This window comes from Rutidosis leptorrhynchoides, chromosome 4 (assembly GCF_046630445.1).
Source record: "Rutidosis leptorrhynchoides isolate AG116_Rl617_1_P2 chromosome 4, CSIRO_AGI_Rlap_v1, whole genome shotgun sequence".
NCBI classification, from domain to species: domain Eukaryota; kingdom Viridiplantae; phylum Streptophyta; class Magnoliopsida; order Asterales; family Asteraceae; genus Rutidosis; species Rutidosis leptorrhynchoides.
Genome location: NC_092336.1, coordinates 348124892 through 348143564, shown reverse-complemented (window position 1 = coordinate 348143564; position 18673 = coordinate 348124892). Strand labels below are relative to the sequence as shown.

The 18673-nt window shown below is 33.0% G+C and overlaps 1 non-coding gene across 1 annotated transcript; it reads right to left on the bottom strand.

Annotated features, from left to right (window-relative positions):
- Positions 1-983: 983 nt before the first annotated feature.
- Positions 984-1090, bottom strand: LOC139845916 (small nucleolar RNA R71). Its single transcript, XR_011758669.1, has one exon. It is a non-coding gene; the product is annotated as a small nucleolar RNA R71 (small nucleolar RNA).
- Between the last annotated feature and the right edge of the window lie 17583 nt (positions 1091-18673).

Here is an 18673-nt window from a genome sequence, read left to right as displayed (position 1 = left end):
TTATTTTTATTTTTCGACGTTTTTCGACGCATTTCTTTTTCTTTTTCTTTTCTACGCTCTAGTTTTTAGGACATAGAATTTTCTTTAAACTTCGACGGAAAAATTATTTTAAGCAGTTAAATTGATAGACATCCAAAATTTTCTGCTTCGTAGTAATAGTTGGATTTGTTAGTGGCTGAGTTGTGGATTTTTCGACTTAAAGGATCCTGGTTCCCTGCTGCATCTTTTGGCTATTCGAAACGTGGGCAAAAGCAGAAAAGTCTATTAATTTGATAACTTATATAATTTTTATTTTTATAACTAATAGGATATTCAGTGAATTCACCGAGCAAAATGTTCACCACCTTTCATACGTTCACCACCTGTAACTCGATCAAGACATCTAGCTAATATTACCGTTGTTGATTTTTCTTTAGAATTATCATCTAGTCGAACAAGTACTCCAATTCAAATTTCCGATAATCCATTTTTTGAACCCGATTTCACTATCGAGAACCCGGAGGATATTCAAGGACAATTCCAAGATCCTGAACCACTAATAATTCCTCCCGAACCACAAACCGTTAAATCAGAATCCTCTAGTGATTCGTATTCAACAAATTCAATTATGGAAGTAACGGAACCTATAAGACCGAATGAGAGCCACACGCATTGGCCAAGGTCATGCCATTATTAAGCCAGACATTAATGCGCCAGATTATGAAATCAAAGGACAAATCCTACACATGGTAACTAATCAATGTCAATATAGTGGTACGCCAAAAGAAGATCCAAACGAACATCTTCGAACCTTTAATAGGATCTGTACTCTATTCAAAATCAGGAAATTTGAGGATGAACAGATCTATCTCATGTTGTTTCCCTGGACTTTAAAGGGAGAAGCCAAATATTGGTTAGAATCGTTACCTGAAGGAGCGATTGATACATGGGATGTTTTAGTTGAGAAATTTCTTAAAAGATTCTTTCCGGCATCCAAAGCCGTGAGACTTCAAGGAGAAATTGTTACGTTCGCGCAAAAGCCAAATGAAACATTATATGAGGCGTGGAGAAGATTCGAAAAGTTGTTGAGAGGATGTCCTCAGCACGGTTTAGACACTTATCAAATAGTACAAATATTCTACCAAGGTGTCAACGTCGCTACACGAAAAGACATCGACACAGCAGCTGGTAGTTCCATTATGAAGAAAACCGCTACCGAAGCTCACAAAATCATTGATAACACAGCCTCCCACTCACATGAGTGGCATCAGGAAAAAGATATTTTTCGTTCATCTAAAGATAAATGGAAAAGATGCTTTCGAAAGACGAATGGAAAAGATGACTAAAGATATTCATGCAATACGAATCAATTGTGAGCAATGCGGTGGACCACACTTAACGAAAGATTGTCACATTGAGCAAACGATGGAACAACGTGAGAATGTTTTCTACATGAACCAAAGGCCGGGAAATAATTATCAACAGCCAAGGCCAAATTTTAATCGAAATCAAAACATTCTTTACAATCCAAATGGACCCAACAACAACTCGTACAACCAACAAGGTCCGAATAACCAACCAACTCAAAACAACACTTTCAATCAACAAAAACCTAGCTTGTATAAACCACCACAACAAACCGAAGAGAAAAAGTCAAATCTGGAAGAAATGATGGCAAAGCTAATGGAATCTCAAACACAAATTTATTACATCTCAAACCCAAATGAATGAGCGGTTTGATCAGTCATTAAGAACTCAACAATCTTCCATTTTGAATCTAGAAAAATATGTAGGTACTCTTGCTAGCTTGATGAGTGAAAGGGAATAAGGAAAGCTACCGAGTAATACTGAAGTAAATCCTCGGAATGAGAATGTTAATATGGTTTCAACAAATTCTGAAAATTCAGCTCCAGAAGATGGGAAGGTTTTAGATGTGAGTAACAATGAAGAAGTTACAACACCACCACCATGTAGTGACCCGAACTTTTCCATGTTTATATATATTAATTGAGATTGATATTTACATGATTAAATGTTTCCAACATGTTAAGCAATCAAACTTGTTAAGACTTGATTAATTGAAATATGTTTCATATAGACAATTGACCACCCAAGTTGACCGGCGATTCACGAACGTTAAAACTTGTAAAAACGACATGACGATATATATATGGATATACATATGGTTAACATGATATTATGATAAGTAAGTATCTCCATAAATATATTAACAATGAGTTATATACATATAAACAAGACTACTAACTTAAGGATTTCGAAACGAGACATATATTTAACGATTATCGTTGTAACGACATTTAAATGTATATATATCATATTAAGATATATTAATATATCATAATATCATGATAATATAATAATTTAACATCTCATTAGATATAATAAATAATGGGTTAACAACATTAATTGAGATCGTTAACTTAAAGGTTTCAAAACAACACTTACATGTAACGACTAACGATGACTTAACGACTCAGTTAAAATGTATATACATGTAGTGTATTTAGATGTATTAAAATACTTTTGGAAGACTTCAAGAAATATATCAAGACACTCATACTTAACGAAAATGGTTACAGTTACTTTCCCATTCTTTTCTTTCATCAAGAATTCTAGTCGTATTCTTACCCGTATTATACACAGCTTCAAAACGTACTTACTATGGGTATATACCAATAGGAACTAGCATGGGATTCCACTATTGATTATGTCATGTATGACTAATCAATTTTAACTTCTACCATGAGCTAGTCAACTAACTAGAACTCCTTTTAACCCCACTCACCACTCACCAATTACCACTCATCATTCACTCCATTTCACTTCCAATTCTCTTTCTAATTCTCTCTCAACACACACACACACACACACTATTATGAACGTATTTTTCCAGTAGTTAATCATTATCTTCATCAAAAATCACTTCAAGAATCAAGCTATAATCATCATAGGAAGAACACTTCAAGAACACTTCAAAAATCCCTTCAAGTTTACTAATTTACTTCCAAGCTTTCTAATCCATTCCAAGTAATCATCTAAGATCAAGAAACCTTTGTTATATACAGTAGTTTATCTTTATTATTCAAGGTAATATTCATATTTAAACTTTGATTCAATTTCTATAACTATAAACTATCTTAATTCGAGTAAAAATCTTACTTGAACTTGTTTTTGTGTCATGATCCTACTTCAAGAACTTTCAAGCCATCCAAGATCCTTTGAAGCTAGATCATTTCTTGTCACTTCCAGTAGGTTTACCTACTAAACTTGAGGTATTAATGATGTTCATAACATCATTCGATTCATATATATAAAACTATCTTATTCGAAGGTTTAAACTCGTAATCACTAGAACATAGTTTAGTTAATTCTAAACTTGTTCGCAAACAAAAGTTAATCCTTCTAACTTGACTTTTAAAATTAACTAAACACATGTTCTATATCTATATGATATGCTAACTTAATGATTTAAAACCTGGAAACACGAAAAACACCGTAAAACCGGATTTACGCCGTCGTAGTAACACCGCGGGCTGTTTTGGGTTAGTTAATTAAAAACTATGATAAACTTTGATTTAAAAGTTGTTATTCTAAGAAAATGATTTTTATTATGAACATGAAACTATATCCAAAAATTATGGTTAAACTCAAAGTGGAAGTATGTTTTCTAAAATGGTCATCTAGACGTCGTTCTTTCGACTGAAATGACTACCTTTACAAAAACGACTTGTAACTTATTTTTCTGACTATAAACCTATACTTTTTCTGTTTAGATTCATAAAATAGAGTTCAATATGAAACCATAGCAATTTGATTCACTCAAAACGGATTTAAAATGAAGAAGTTATGGGTAAAACAAGATTGGATAATTTTTCTCATTTTAGCTACGTGAAAATTGGTAACAAATCTATTCCAACCATAACTTAATCAACTTGTATTGTATATTATGTAATCTTAAGATACCATAGACACGTATACAATGTTTCGACCTATCATGTCGACACATCTATATATATTTCGGAACAACCATAGACACTCTATATGTGAATGTTGGAGTTAGCTATACAGGGTTGAGGTTGATTCCAAAATATATATAGTTTGAGTTGTGATCAATACTGAGATACGTATACACTGGGTCGTGGATTGATTCAAGATAATATTTATCGATTTATTTCTGTACATCTAACTGTGGACAACTAGTTGTAGGTTACTAACGAGGACAACTGACTTAATAAACTTAAAACATCAAAATATATTAAAAGTGTTGTAAATATATTTTAAACATACTTTGATATATATGTATATATTGTTATAGGTTCGTGAATCAACCAGTGGCCAAGTCTTACTTCCCGACGAAGTAAAAATCTGTGAAAGTGAGTTATAGTCCCACTTTTAAAATCTAATATTTTTGAGATGAGAATACATGCAGGTTTTATAAATGATTTACAAAATAGACACAAGTACGTGAAACTACATTCTATGGTTGAATTATCGAAATTGAATATGCCCCTTTTTATTAAGTCTGGTAATCTAAGAATTAGGGAACAGACACCCTAATTGACGCGAATCCTAAAGATAGATCTATTGGGCCTAACAAACCCCATCCAAAGTACCGGATGCTTTAGTACTTCGAAATTTATATCATATCCGAAGGGTGTCCCGGAATGATGGGGATATTCTTATATATGCAATCTTGTTAATGTCGGTTACCAGGTGTTCACCATATGAATGATTTTTATCTCTATGTATGGGATGTGTATTGAAATATGAAATCTTGTGGTCTATTGTTACGATTTGATATATAGAGGTTAAACCTATAACTCACCAACATTTTTGTTGACTTTTAAAGCATGTTTATTCTCAGGTGAATATTAAGAGCTTCCGCTGTTGCATACTAAAATAAGGACAAGATTTGGAGTCCATGTTTGTATAATATTGTGTAAAAACTGCATTCAAGAAACTAATTTCGATGTAACATATTTGTATTGTAAACCATTATGTAATGGTCGTGTGTAAACAGGATATTTTAGATTATCATTATTTGATAATCAACGTAAAGCTTTTTAAACCTTTATTTATGAAATAAAGCTTATGGTTTGTTTTAAAACATATTTCAATTAATCAAGTCTTAACAAGTTTGATTGCTTAACATGTTGGAAACATTTAATCATGTAAATATTAATCTCAATTAATATATATAAACATGGAAAAGTTCGGGTCACTACAGTACCTACCCGTTAAATAAATTTCGTCCCAAAATTTTAAGCTGTTGAAGGTGTTGACGAATCTTCTGGAAATAGATGCGGGTATTTCTTCTTCATCTGATCTTCATGCTCCCAAGTGAACTCGGGTCCTCTACGAGCATTCCATCGAACCTTAACAATTGGTATCTTGTTTTGCTTAAGTCTTTTAACCTCACGATCCATTATTTCGACGGGTTCTTCGATGAATTGAAGTTTTTCGTTGATTTGGATTTCATCTAACGGAATAGTGAGATTTTCTTTAGCAAAACATTTCTTCAAATTTGAGACGTGGAAAGTGTTATGTACAGCTGCGAGTTGTTGAGGTAACTCAAGTCGGTAAGCTACTGGTCTGACACGATCAATAATCTTGAATGGTCCAATATACCTTGGATTTAATTTCCCTCGTTTACCAAATCGAACAACGCCTTTCCAAGGTGAAACTTTAAGCATGACCATCTCTCCAATTTCAAATTCTATATCTTTTCTTTTAATGTCAGCGTAGCTCTTTTGTCGACTTTGGGCGGTTTTCAACCGTTGTTGAATTTGGATGATCTTCTCGGTAGTTTCTTGTATAATCTCCGGACCCGTAATCTGTCTATCCCCCACTTCACTCCAACAAATCGGAGACCTGCACTTTCTACCATAAAGTGCTTCAAACGGCGCCATCTCAATGCTTGAATGGTAGCTGTTGTTGTAGGAAAATTTTGCTAACGGTAGATGTCGATCCCAACTGTTTCTGAAATCAATAACACATGCTCGTAGCATGTCTCCAAGCGTTTGTATCGTCCTTTCGCTCTGCCCATCAGTTTGTGGATGATAGGCAGTACTCATGTCTAGACGAGTTCCTAATGCTTGCTGTAATGTCTGTCAGAATCTTGAAATAAATCTGCCATCCCTATCAGAGATAATAGAGATTGGTGTTCCATGTCTGGAGATGACTTCCTTCAAATACAGTCATGCTAACTTCTCCATCTTGTCATCTTCTCTTATTGGTAGGAAGTGTGCTGATTTGGTGAGACGATCAACTATTACCCAAATAGTATCAAAACCACTTGCAGTCCTTGGCAATTTAGTGATGAAATCCATGGTAATGTTTTCCCATTTCCATTCTGGGATTTCGGGTTGTTGAAGTAGACCTGATGGTTTCTGATGCTCAGCTTTGACCTTAGAACACGTCAAACATTCTCCTACGTATTTAGCAACATCGGCTTTCATACCCGGCCACCAAAAATATTTCCTGAGATCCTTGTACATCTTCCCCGTTCCAGGATGTATTGAGTATCTGGTTTTATGAGCTTCTCTAAGTACCATTTCTCTCATATCTCCAAATTTTGGTACCCAAATCCTTTCAGCCCTATACCGGGTTCCGTCTTCACGAATATTAAGATGTTTCTCCGATCCTTTGGGTATTTCATCCTTTAAATTTCCCTCTTTTAAAACTCCTTGTTGCGCCTCCTTTATTTGAGTAGTAAGGTTATTATGAATCATTATATTCATAGATTTTACTCGAATGGGTTCTCTGTCCTTCCTGCTCAAGGCATCGGCTACCACATTTGCCTTCCCCGGGTGGTAACGAATCTCAAAGTCGTAATCATTCAATAATTCAATCCACCTACGCTGCCTCATATTCAGTTGTTTCTGATTAAATATGTGTTGAAGACTTTTGTGGTCGGTATATATAATACTTTTGACCCACATAAGTAGTGCCTCCAAGTCTTTAATGCAAAAACAACCGCGCCTAATTCCAAATCATGCGTCGTATAATTTTGTTCGTGAATCTTCAATTGTCTAGACGCATAAGCAATCACCTTCGTTCGTTGCATTAATACACAACCGAGACCTTGATTTGATGCATCACAATAAATCACAAAATCATCATTCCCTTCAGGCAATGACAATATAGGTGCCGTAGTTAGCTTTTTCTTCAATAACTGAAACGCTTTCTCTTGTTCATCATTCCATTCAAATTTCTTCCCTTTATGCGTTAATGCAGTCAAGGGTTTTGCTATTCTGGAAAAGTCTTGGATGAACCTTCTGTAGTAACCAGCTAGTCCTAAAAACTGGCGTATGTGTTTCGGAGTTTTCGGGGTTTCCCACTTTTCAACAGTTTCTATCTTTGCCGGATCCACCGTAATACCTTCTTTGTTCACTATGTGACCGAGGAATTGAACTTCTTCCAACTAAAATGCACACTTTGAAAACTTAGCGTACAATTCTTCCTTCCTCAATACTTCTAACACCTTTCTCAAATGTTCACCGTGTTCTTGGTCATTCTTTGAGTAAATAAGTATGTCATCAATGAAAACAATGACAAACTTGTCAAGGTATGGTCCACACACTCGGTTCATAAGGTCCATGAACACAGCTGGTGCATTAGTTAAACCAAACGGCATGACCATAAACTCGTAATGACCGTAACGTGTTCTGAAAGCAGTCTTTGGAATATCATCTTCTTTCACCCGCATTTGATGATACCCGGAACGTAAGTCAATCTTTGAATAAACAGACGAGCCTTGTAGTTGATCAAATAAGTCATCGATTCTCGGTAGTGGGTAGCGGTTCTTGATGGTAAGTTTGTTCAACTCTCGGTAGTCGATACACAACCTGAATGTACCATCTTTCTTCTTGACAAACAAAACAGGAGCTCCCCACGGTGATGTGCTTGGTCAAATGAAAACACGCTCTAAAAGTTCTTGTAATTGACTTTGTAGTTCTTTCAACTCGCTGGGTGCGAGTCTGTAAGGAGCACGAGCTATTGGTGCAGCTCCTGGTACAAGATCTATTTGAAATTCAACGGATCGATGTGGGGGTAATCCCGGTAATTCTTTCAAAAATACATCGGGAAATTCTTTTGCAATGGGAACATCATTGATGCTCTTTTCTTCAGTTTGTACTTTCTCGACGTGTGCTAGATGTAACGACCAGGAAAATTTCGACTAATTTCAAACCAAACTCTCGATACGATATTATATTTTTGACAAGATAAGACAAGTCTGTAATGTTGAGTCTCAAAAACTTTGAACTATGTTCATGTGTTCATTGACCTTCGACCATTCTGGATGATTCACGAACCATTAATTGTAAATAAATGTGTATACATATAAAAATAAATATAAAGATATGTATAGAGTATATTAAAAATAATTATGCTTGTTGAACGTTTCGTTGGAAAATTTTAATTCGAACTTACGTGATTTTAAAATAAACGATGATCCGAAAATAGGTTGTATCAATTTTAGCTTTATTAAAAATATATTTAGAATCTATTTTATTAATTTTTAAAAATATTTAATCTTTAGTTGGGATCGAGCTCGAATGACAGGTCAAATTTTATGGACGATATTAAACAAGTTCATGACTCGAACTTATGAGAGGTTGGAATTAAATATTGGTCCATAATTAAGTTATGTAAACTTTAGATTTATTAAAAATATTTTTACCCCTTTTAGTTTAAATATTAGTACTCCGTACATACATATCGGAACAGAAAATAAATAATTTTCGAATCCTTTTGACTAGGTTTCAAACCGAAATGAGTGAAATAATTAAATATAGTTAATCTAAAAATTTGGGATTTTTAGGAACACCTTTATACGACAACTGTTTAGTAATGGACACGATATTATATCCGTGAAGAAGAAGTGTCGGCAGAAAGAAAACTCACATGTACAAATTACTGTTTCCAATCATTCACTTATTAATTAATATTAATATAATTATTAATATAATAATAAATATTATATATACTACATAATCTATATCTATATATGTGTGTATGAGTATCAAGGGGAGGGAGAAGAGAAACCACCGGCTACCCGACTTGCCCACCACCATAGTCACCACCGGAGCACCACTCCGGCATACACCAACCGCCACTATCCTTAACATTTATGACTCCGACCACCATCCACAATCCATCGAGAAGTACCACCATGACAACCGAAACTCTCACCCTCTCCTTCTCATCCTTTTCCCTCATCTCTTTTATCATGGATGCCACCACGAGCACCACCCAATACCATCACCCTAAACCACAACCAACGACACCATAACCACCGTGAACTTCCTCCACCACAGCTCAATCTCTCTATATTTCTTTCTCTTTTTTTTTAATTGTTGCTGCGAGATATTTCTGTTTCACAACTATAATCAACATCAAAACAACCACCATTAAATCCTAAACCTCGAGGAAGATGATGAAACTGTTGCGGTTATTTTTTTTAGTTTAACCGGAACCCCCCAAGAAACCCGGTGTTCGATGTTACTGTTATAAGGTGCATGTTAATAATGGTGTTAAAAGTGTGAGATGAAGTCGATGGGATGAAGAAGACGATGGAATAAATGTCGGTTTATATATATATTTTTTTTTATTTTATTTTCCATCGGTTTTTTTTAAAAAAAAAAGAAGAAAAAGAAAAGAAACGAAGCCTTCTGTTGTTCCTGGTGGATCGATTTATCCAAAATGGTGGTTGATAGAAACCAAAATATATTACTCCGTATGATATGATGAAGATGATTTTTATTTTTAAAAGATCCTATATTAATAAGTTAAAAGAATTAAAATGTCTATACCAATTAGAAAAGCGAGACAGCTTTGGTGGTTAGCACTTGCATGCATATCCTAGGTGACCTGGGTTCGATCCCATGTTATTACACAATTTTTTTTGTGATATTTCTGGTGCATACTGTAGCAGCCTAACTACCCCAGGCCCAACTCGATCCATCCTCTAATCTGCTAATGTTTGCTGGGCCGTTTGGATTATCTACTCGGGCTAAATCACAAAAACCCAACATGAACAGGGTAAAATAATATAGATATGGGGATATAATCAGGAATACAGAGCTGGTTAAATTGTTTGAGGGTGTTTGTGAGTGAGCGGGAGGTCGCAGGTTCGAGTCTGGGCTAAGACATTTTATATTTTTGGAAGGTTTCTTTAAAGGTAGTATTACTAATACTTATTATTATTATTATTATTATTATTATTATTATTATTATTATTATTATTATTATTATTATTATTATTATTATTATTATTATTATTATTATTATTATTATTATTATTATTATTATTATTATTATTATTATTATTATCATCATCATCATCATAAGTATTAGCATTAGTATTAGTAATATTATTATCATTAGTATTATTAATATAAATATTAGTATCATTTTTATTATTAGAAGATTATCACCTTTTATCAAAATTATTATTATTATTATCATTATTAAAAAAAAGTATCGTTTTTATTGAAAGTAACAATTTTTTTACAATTATCAATTATTATTAAAGTTAATATTATTATAAATATTAAACAAATGATAATTTAAAAATATACTTATTATATATATCATATTACATACTATTAAAATGTTATTATTATTTAAGTTACATATAATATATAAATATATTTTTAATGTAATTATATATATAAATTTTAATACATTATGTATATCTTAATTAAAACATTTTAACATAAATCTAATATATAAATATTAAGTAATTATTTAAATTACATAAATTAATATAATTGAGTTATATATTAAAAAATATTAATATATAAACTTGTTTAAATATTATTATGTGTTAATATATATATAAATGATATAGGTTCGTGAATTCGAGGCCAACCCTACGCTTGTTAAATGTCGTCATATGTATTTTTACTACAAAATACAGTATGGTGAGTTTCATTACTCCCTTTTTATATATATTTTTGGGCTGAGAATACATGCGCTGTTTTATAAATGTTACGAAACAGACACAAGTACTTAAAAATATATTCTACGTTGAGTTGTACCACTGGCATACTTCCCTGTAGCTTGGTAACTAATATTTACATGGGTATTGTAAACGCGAATCCTGTTGATAGATCTATCGGGCCTGACAACCCCAACCGGACTGGACGACCAGTATTCAACGGTTGCACAGTACTTCGTTTCGGTGACTACACTTGGTACGGTGTAGTGAGATTTCATAATAAAGGGAATATGCGACGTGATTAAATGTTAAGTATGGTTACCAAGTGCTCAACCACTTAGAATGCTTTATATACGCTTGCGAGTGTATTATGTTAATAATTATGAAATCTTGTGGTCTATTAATATATTGAAAAGATTGTTATGATAAACCTATGAACTCACCAACCTTTTGGTTGACACTTTTAAGCATGTTTATTCTCAGGTACGAATTAAGTCTTCCGTTGTGCATTTGCTCAATTTAAGGACATTACTTGGAGTCGATCATCGCAATGGGACGAAATGTTGACGACTTCGTCCAGGAGGATTAGGACAGGGTCGTTACAGTTGGTATCAGAGCGTTGGTCCTAGCGAACCAGGTCTTGCATTAGTGTGTTTAACTGATAGTTGTTAAGATGCATTAGCGAGTCTGGACTTCGACCTTAGCCGCATATTATAAGTTTTGCTTATCATTTCTTGTCGGAAATTACTTGCTTATCATCCTTAAGTTTAGACACGTCTTACTGCCACTATTGCATCGATAGTGTATAGACAAAATTTGTATCTTAGTTTATCTGTTACTGTAGACTTTGCCTGGTAGTTTCCGTAGATTCCTCCGTAACTTATGGGATTTTAGTATTATATATGCATATATATAAATTTTGTAATGCAGGATACTAATCTACATCCTATAATCTATTTCTTATCGTAAATCCTTCATCTGATCGTACGAAATGGATTCCTCAACCTGTTTGAGTTCCCCAGATTCCGACAGCTATTCCGATATAGATTTCCACTCGAGCTCTGAAAGCAGCATAACCGGAATGGATCAACCACTTAGCCATCACCCATTAGTCGACATAATCAATGGAGACAAGAAAAAGGCGATCCTTTCAACCCACCAACCTGCAAGCTTGGCGAAGAACTTGAAGCACTTACCGGCGAACCTATCCGAAACACCATTTTCACCCTCATTTCCAGAATAGCTCGCAACAATTACATTCTATCTAAAATTCTAAACCTTATTCATCCACTCGTTCTAACTGACAATCATCCCGCAATAATAGAAGAAGTCAACGAACTACGCGCTCGAGTTGTAGCTCTGAAAAACATGGTGCAAAACCTACCAGCTTCAGCAACATCACCGGCACCAACACCAAGTTTCAACATCACATGCCTCAATATCACATTCTGTACCTCGAGTCTAATCATCGTTCTACGTATCGTTCTATCTACTTTATCTTCGTTCTACATATCGTTCTACATCGATTATCTTCGCTCGACATGGCGATTATGTAAATTCTAAAGTTTTAGAGATTATGTAATCTAGTTCTAATGATAAATCAAATGAGTTTAATATCTTATTAACTCATAAAATCCATGATTACATCTGAAGAAAATATATATGTATGTATATTTTCATAAAGATTGTAATTAAAAATTCTATTGTACAAACTGTTAATGGTGAAAATATTTTAACGTGTAGGTAATACCCGAAGAATATTTAGATTTCACATTAATCAGTTACACGGTACATTCTGTGAATCTGATTCAACAGTCATTTACTATCCTACTTACATCCACAGAGATACAAATTCGTTCACCGCAGAATAATCATTTCATTCAATTTCATATTTTGATTTTGACCTATCAGAATCCAACAAGTGGCATAATGAAGAAAACATTAGATACAATAAAATTTTTTAGAAACAAACGAATTAACTAATTGAAATTTTGTTAAGAATGTACGCTAACTGTTCCTAGCTAACTGTTCCTAGTTAACTGGTTACATTTTATTTATCGCAATTTAATTATCCCAATTTACATTCACGCAATTTTATTTATCGTCAATTAATTTCTGTACTTATTTTACGCACTTTAAATAACGGGACACGTATACAAGGTTTCGACATATCATATTGACCCATCTATATATTTATCTTGGAACAACCATAGACACTCTATATGCAAATGACGGAGTTAGCTATACAGGGTTGAGGTTGATTTCAAAATATATATATAGTTTGAGTTGTGATCAATACTGAGACCGGTACACGGGTCACGATACATATTAATTAATTCGAATGTTATATATTAAACTATATGTGAACTATTGGACTGTTAAATGTGGACTATAGACTGTGGACGAATAATATTGGACAATTAAAATGAATTAAAACACTGATTATAACATATGAAACTAAATAATTCTTCAAGTTTGCCACTTGATTTCATCTAAACCTCATTTGTACCATGACAATTACAATCCGCGTTCAAACCTTTTATGATTCTTGGAAACACCTCAACCGAGAAGTTGAACCAGCCGCACCTCATCTATGGAAGAAAATATCTTTGCATATATTTTAGCACCTGAAAAACCCTCGAACCCAAATTCATAGTTTAACACGTACCCGTGTTGAATCATTTACCATTTATTAGCAAAAACAAACTTACGACTCCTTTTTCAAAGTAGCCAATTTCGTCACAGCTCCAGCAACTCAACTTCGATTTTTTAATCGGACTAGTCTTATTATAACCTCGATATATATACGTTGTTCTTTCGCCATTATTACCGGAGAACCTTTTATATTCCTCCATATTACCATTAGCGTTTAATCATCTAAAACCACAATTCTTCTGAAACTACCTTGGTTTGAAAACCAATGACCCAGATCCGTTAACTTTGAGAATGCTGACGAAGCAGCATGTTATAGATGGTCTTAATGACCAAAAGTTGATGATAAAAGAAGGAAGTGCTAGGAACGCTTGATAGAAAATTTGGTACTGAAAACCGGATTGAGCAAACCATGAAGGAGACCATGGACAAATACAAGAACCAAACCCTATATTCATGAATCCATGTAATTCGGGATCCGATGAAATCTTTAGAGAATATCTTACACCGAGGTCATGCGGAAAATTTTTCATCATCATCTTTTGAACTTAGAAATTCCAAAATATCATCATAAATATCTTCATGCTTCTAAAGATATTTTCATGAATATTCTCGTTCAAAATTAGATACCTCTTTGTGCTATCCGTAATTCATTATATTGGAAATTTCTGTAAAATCTAAGTATAAATTATGAATGAATTCTGGAGAAGTGTAGGGAATTGAAGCATGAATTAGTATAATATAATGACGTCGGGCCAACGTGGTTATATTACAGTAATTCATGCTAAATTTCTAATGTAACGTGATGATGATTCACAGACCTTATCCTCATCATGTGTCATGTTATACGACTCTTTCATTCTACTTAATCTCTAAGCATATCACGGAATTATTTCCTTGATAATTCTGCTCTTCCGTAATTCCAACAGTTGCTAATAAATCGTGCTATCACATTTTCTTTCTGATTAGGAGATTTCCTTAAATTCCTTGAATTCCGAGAATCCACCATGACTACGTCAAAAGTTAAGACAAAACTTTTCACTCTTTTATGATAGCTTCTCTCGTACGCTTCGTATGATCGAATTATTTTATCTATATTACTCAATGATGATAAAACTTCATTATCACCTCATATTTGTCATAAAAACAATTTTATTGTTAGCCATGACGACCTCACTCAAATTTCGGGGACGAAATTTCTTTAACGGGTGGGTACTGTAACGACCAGGAAAATTTCGACTAATTTCAAACCAAACTCTCGATACGATATTATATTTTTGACAAGATAAGACAAGTCTGTAATGTTGAGTCTCAAAAACTTTGAACTATGTTCATGTGTTCATTGACCTTCGACCATTCTCGATGATTCACGAACCATTAATTGTAAATAAATGTGTATACATATAAAAATAAATATAAAGATATGTATAGAGTATATTAAAAATAATTATACTTGTTGAACGTTTCGTTGGAAAATTTTAATTCGAACTTACGTGATTTTAAAATAAACGATGATCCGAAAATAGGTTGTATCAATTTTAGCTTTATTAAAAATATATTTAGAATCTATTTTATTAATTTTTAAAAATATTTAATCTTTAGTTGGGATCGAGCTCGAATGACAGGTCAAATTTTATGGACGATATTAAACAAGTTCATGACTCGAACTTATGAGAGGTTGGAATTAAATATTGGTCCATAATTAAGTTATGTAAACTTTAGATTTATTAAAAATATTTTTACCCCTTTTAGTTTAAATATTAGTACTCCGTACATACATATCGGAACAGAAAATAAATAATTTTCGAATCCTTTTGACCAGGTTTCAAACCGGAATGAGTGAAATAATTAAATATAGTTAATCTAAAAATTTGGGATTTTTAGGAACACCTTTATACGACAACTGTTTAGTAATGGACACGATATTATATCCGTGAAGAAGAAGTGTCGGCAGAAAGAAAACTCACATGTACAAATTACTGTTTCCAATCATTCACTTATTAATTAATATTAATATAATTATTAATATAATAATAAATATTATATATACTACATAATCTATATCCATATATGTGTGTATGAGTATCAAGGGTAGGGAGAAGAGAAACCACCGGCTACCCGACTTGCCCACCACCATAGTCACCACCGGAGCACCACTCCGGCATACACCAACCGCCACTATCCTTAACATTTATGACTCCGGCCACCATCCACAATCCATCGAGAAGTACCACCATGACAACCGAAACTCTCACCCTTTCCTTCTCATCCTTTTCCCTCATCTCTTTTATCATGGATGCCACCACGAGCACCACCCAATACCATCACCCTAAACCACAACCAACGACACCATAACCACCGTGAACTTCCTCCACCACAGCTCAATCTCTCTATATTTCTTTCTCTTTTTTTTTAATTGTTGCTGCGAGATATTTCTGTTTCACAACTATAATCAACATCAAAACAACCACCATTAAATCCTAAACCTCGAGGAAGATGATGAAACTGTTGCGGTTATTTTTTTTAGTTTAATCGAAACCCCCCAAGAAACCCGGTGTTCGATGTTACTGTTATAAGGTGCATGTTAATAATGGTGTTAAAAGTGTGAGATGAAGTCGATGGGATGAAGAAGACGATGGAATAAATGTCGGTTTATATATATATATTTTTTTATTTTATTTTCCATCGGTTTTTTTTTTTAAAAAAAAGAAGAAAAAGAAAAGAAACGAAGCCTTCTGTTGTTCCTGGTGGATCGATTTATCCAAAATGGTGGTTGATAGAAACCAAAATATATTACTCCGTATGATATGATGAAGATAATTTTTATTTTTAAAAGATCCTATATTAATAAGTTAAAAGAATTAAAATGTCTATACCAATTAGAAAAGCGAGACAGCTTTGGTGGTTAGCACTTGCATGCATATCCTAGGTGACCTGGGTTCGATCCCATGTTATTACACAATTTTTTTTGTGATATTTCTGGTGCATACTGTAGCAGCCTAACTACCCCAGGCCCAACTCGATCCATCCTCTAATCTGCTAATGTTTGCTGGGCCGTTTGGATTATCTACTCGGGCTAAATCACAAAAACCCAACATGAACAGGGTAAAATAATATAGATATGGGGATATAATCAGGAAGACAGAGCTGGTTAAATTGTTTGAGGGTGTTTGTGAGTGAGCGGGAGGTCGCAGGTTCGAGTCTGGGCTAAGACATTTTATATTTTTGGAAGGTTTCTTTAAAGGTAGTATTACTAATACTTATTATTGTTATTATTATTATTATTATTATTATTATTATTATTATTATTATTATTATTATTATTATTATTATTATTATTATTATTATTATTATTATTATTATTATTATTATTATTATTATTATTATTATTATTATTATCATCATCATCATAAGTATTAGCGTTAGTATTAGTAATATTATTATCATTATTATTATTAATATAAATATTAGTATCATTTTTATTATTAGAAGATTATCACCTTTTATCAAAATTATTATTATTATTATCATTATTAAAAAAAAGTATCGTTTTTATTAAAAGTAACAATTTTTTTTACAATTATCAATTATTATTAAAGTTAATATTATTATAAATATTAAACAAATGATAATTTAAAAATATACTTATTATATATATCATATTACGTACTATTAAAATGTTATTATTATTTAAGTTACATATAATATATAAATATATTTTTAATGTAATTATATATATAAATTTTAATACATTATGTATATCTTAATTAAAACATTTTAACATAAATCTAATATATAAATATTAAGTAATTATTTAAATTACATAAATTGATATAATTGAGTTATATATTAACAAATATTAATATATAAACTTGTTTAAATATTATTATGTGTTAATATATATATAAATGATATAGGTTCGTGAATTCGAGGCCAACCCTACGCTTGTTAAATGTCGTCATATGTATTTTTACTACAAAATACAGTATGGTGAGTTTCATTACTCCCTTTTTATATATATTTTTGGGCTGAGAATACATGCGCTGTTTTATAAATGTTTACGAAATAGACACAAGTACTTAAAAATATATTCTACGTTGAGTTGTACCACTGGCATACTTCCCTGTATCTTGGTAACTAATATTTACATGGGTATTGTAAACGCGAATCCTGTTGATAGATCTATCGGGCCTGACAACTCCAACCGGACTGGACGACCAGTATTCAACGGTTGCACAGTACTTCGTTTCGGTGACTACACTTGGTACGGTGTAGTGAGATTTCATAATAAAGGGAATATGCGACGTGATTAAATGTTAAGTATGGTTACCAAGTGCTCAACCACTTAGAATGCTTTATATACACTTGCGAGTGTATTATGTTAATAATTATGAAATCTTGTGGTCTATTAATATATTGAAAAGATTGTTATGATAAACCTATGAACTCACCAACCTTTTGGTTGACACTTTTAAGCATGTTTATTCTCAGGTACGAATTAAGTCTTCCGCTGTGCATTTGCTCAATTTAAGGACATTACTTGGAGTCGATCATCGCAATGGGACCAAATGTTGACGACTTCGTCCAGGAGGATTAGGACAGGGTCGTTACACTAGAACAGCATAGCAACCTTTTCTTATTAGTTTTTGTGCCTTCAAATTACTAATAAGATGTAGCTTCGTGTTGCCCTTTTCTCCGTACACCATTAAGGGTTTTCCTTTTTCTCGTATAATGCGAATTGCATTTTTGTAACAAACGATCTCTGCTTTCACTTCTTTCAACCAGTCCATACCGATTATCACATCAAAACTCCCTAACTCTACTGGTATCAAATCAATCTTAAATGTTTCGCTAACCAGTTTAATTTCTCGATTCCGACATATATTATCTGCTGAAATTAATTTACCATTTGCTAATTCGAGTAAAAATTTACTATTCAAAGGCGTCAATGGACAACTTAATTTAGCACAAAAATCTCTACTCATATAGCTTCTATCCGCACCCGAATCAAATAAAACGTAAGCAGATTTATTGTCAATAAGAAACGTACCCGTAACAAGCTCCGGGTCTTCCTGT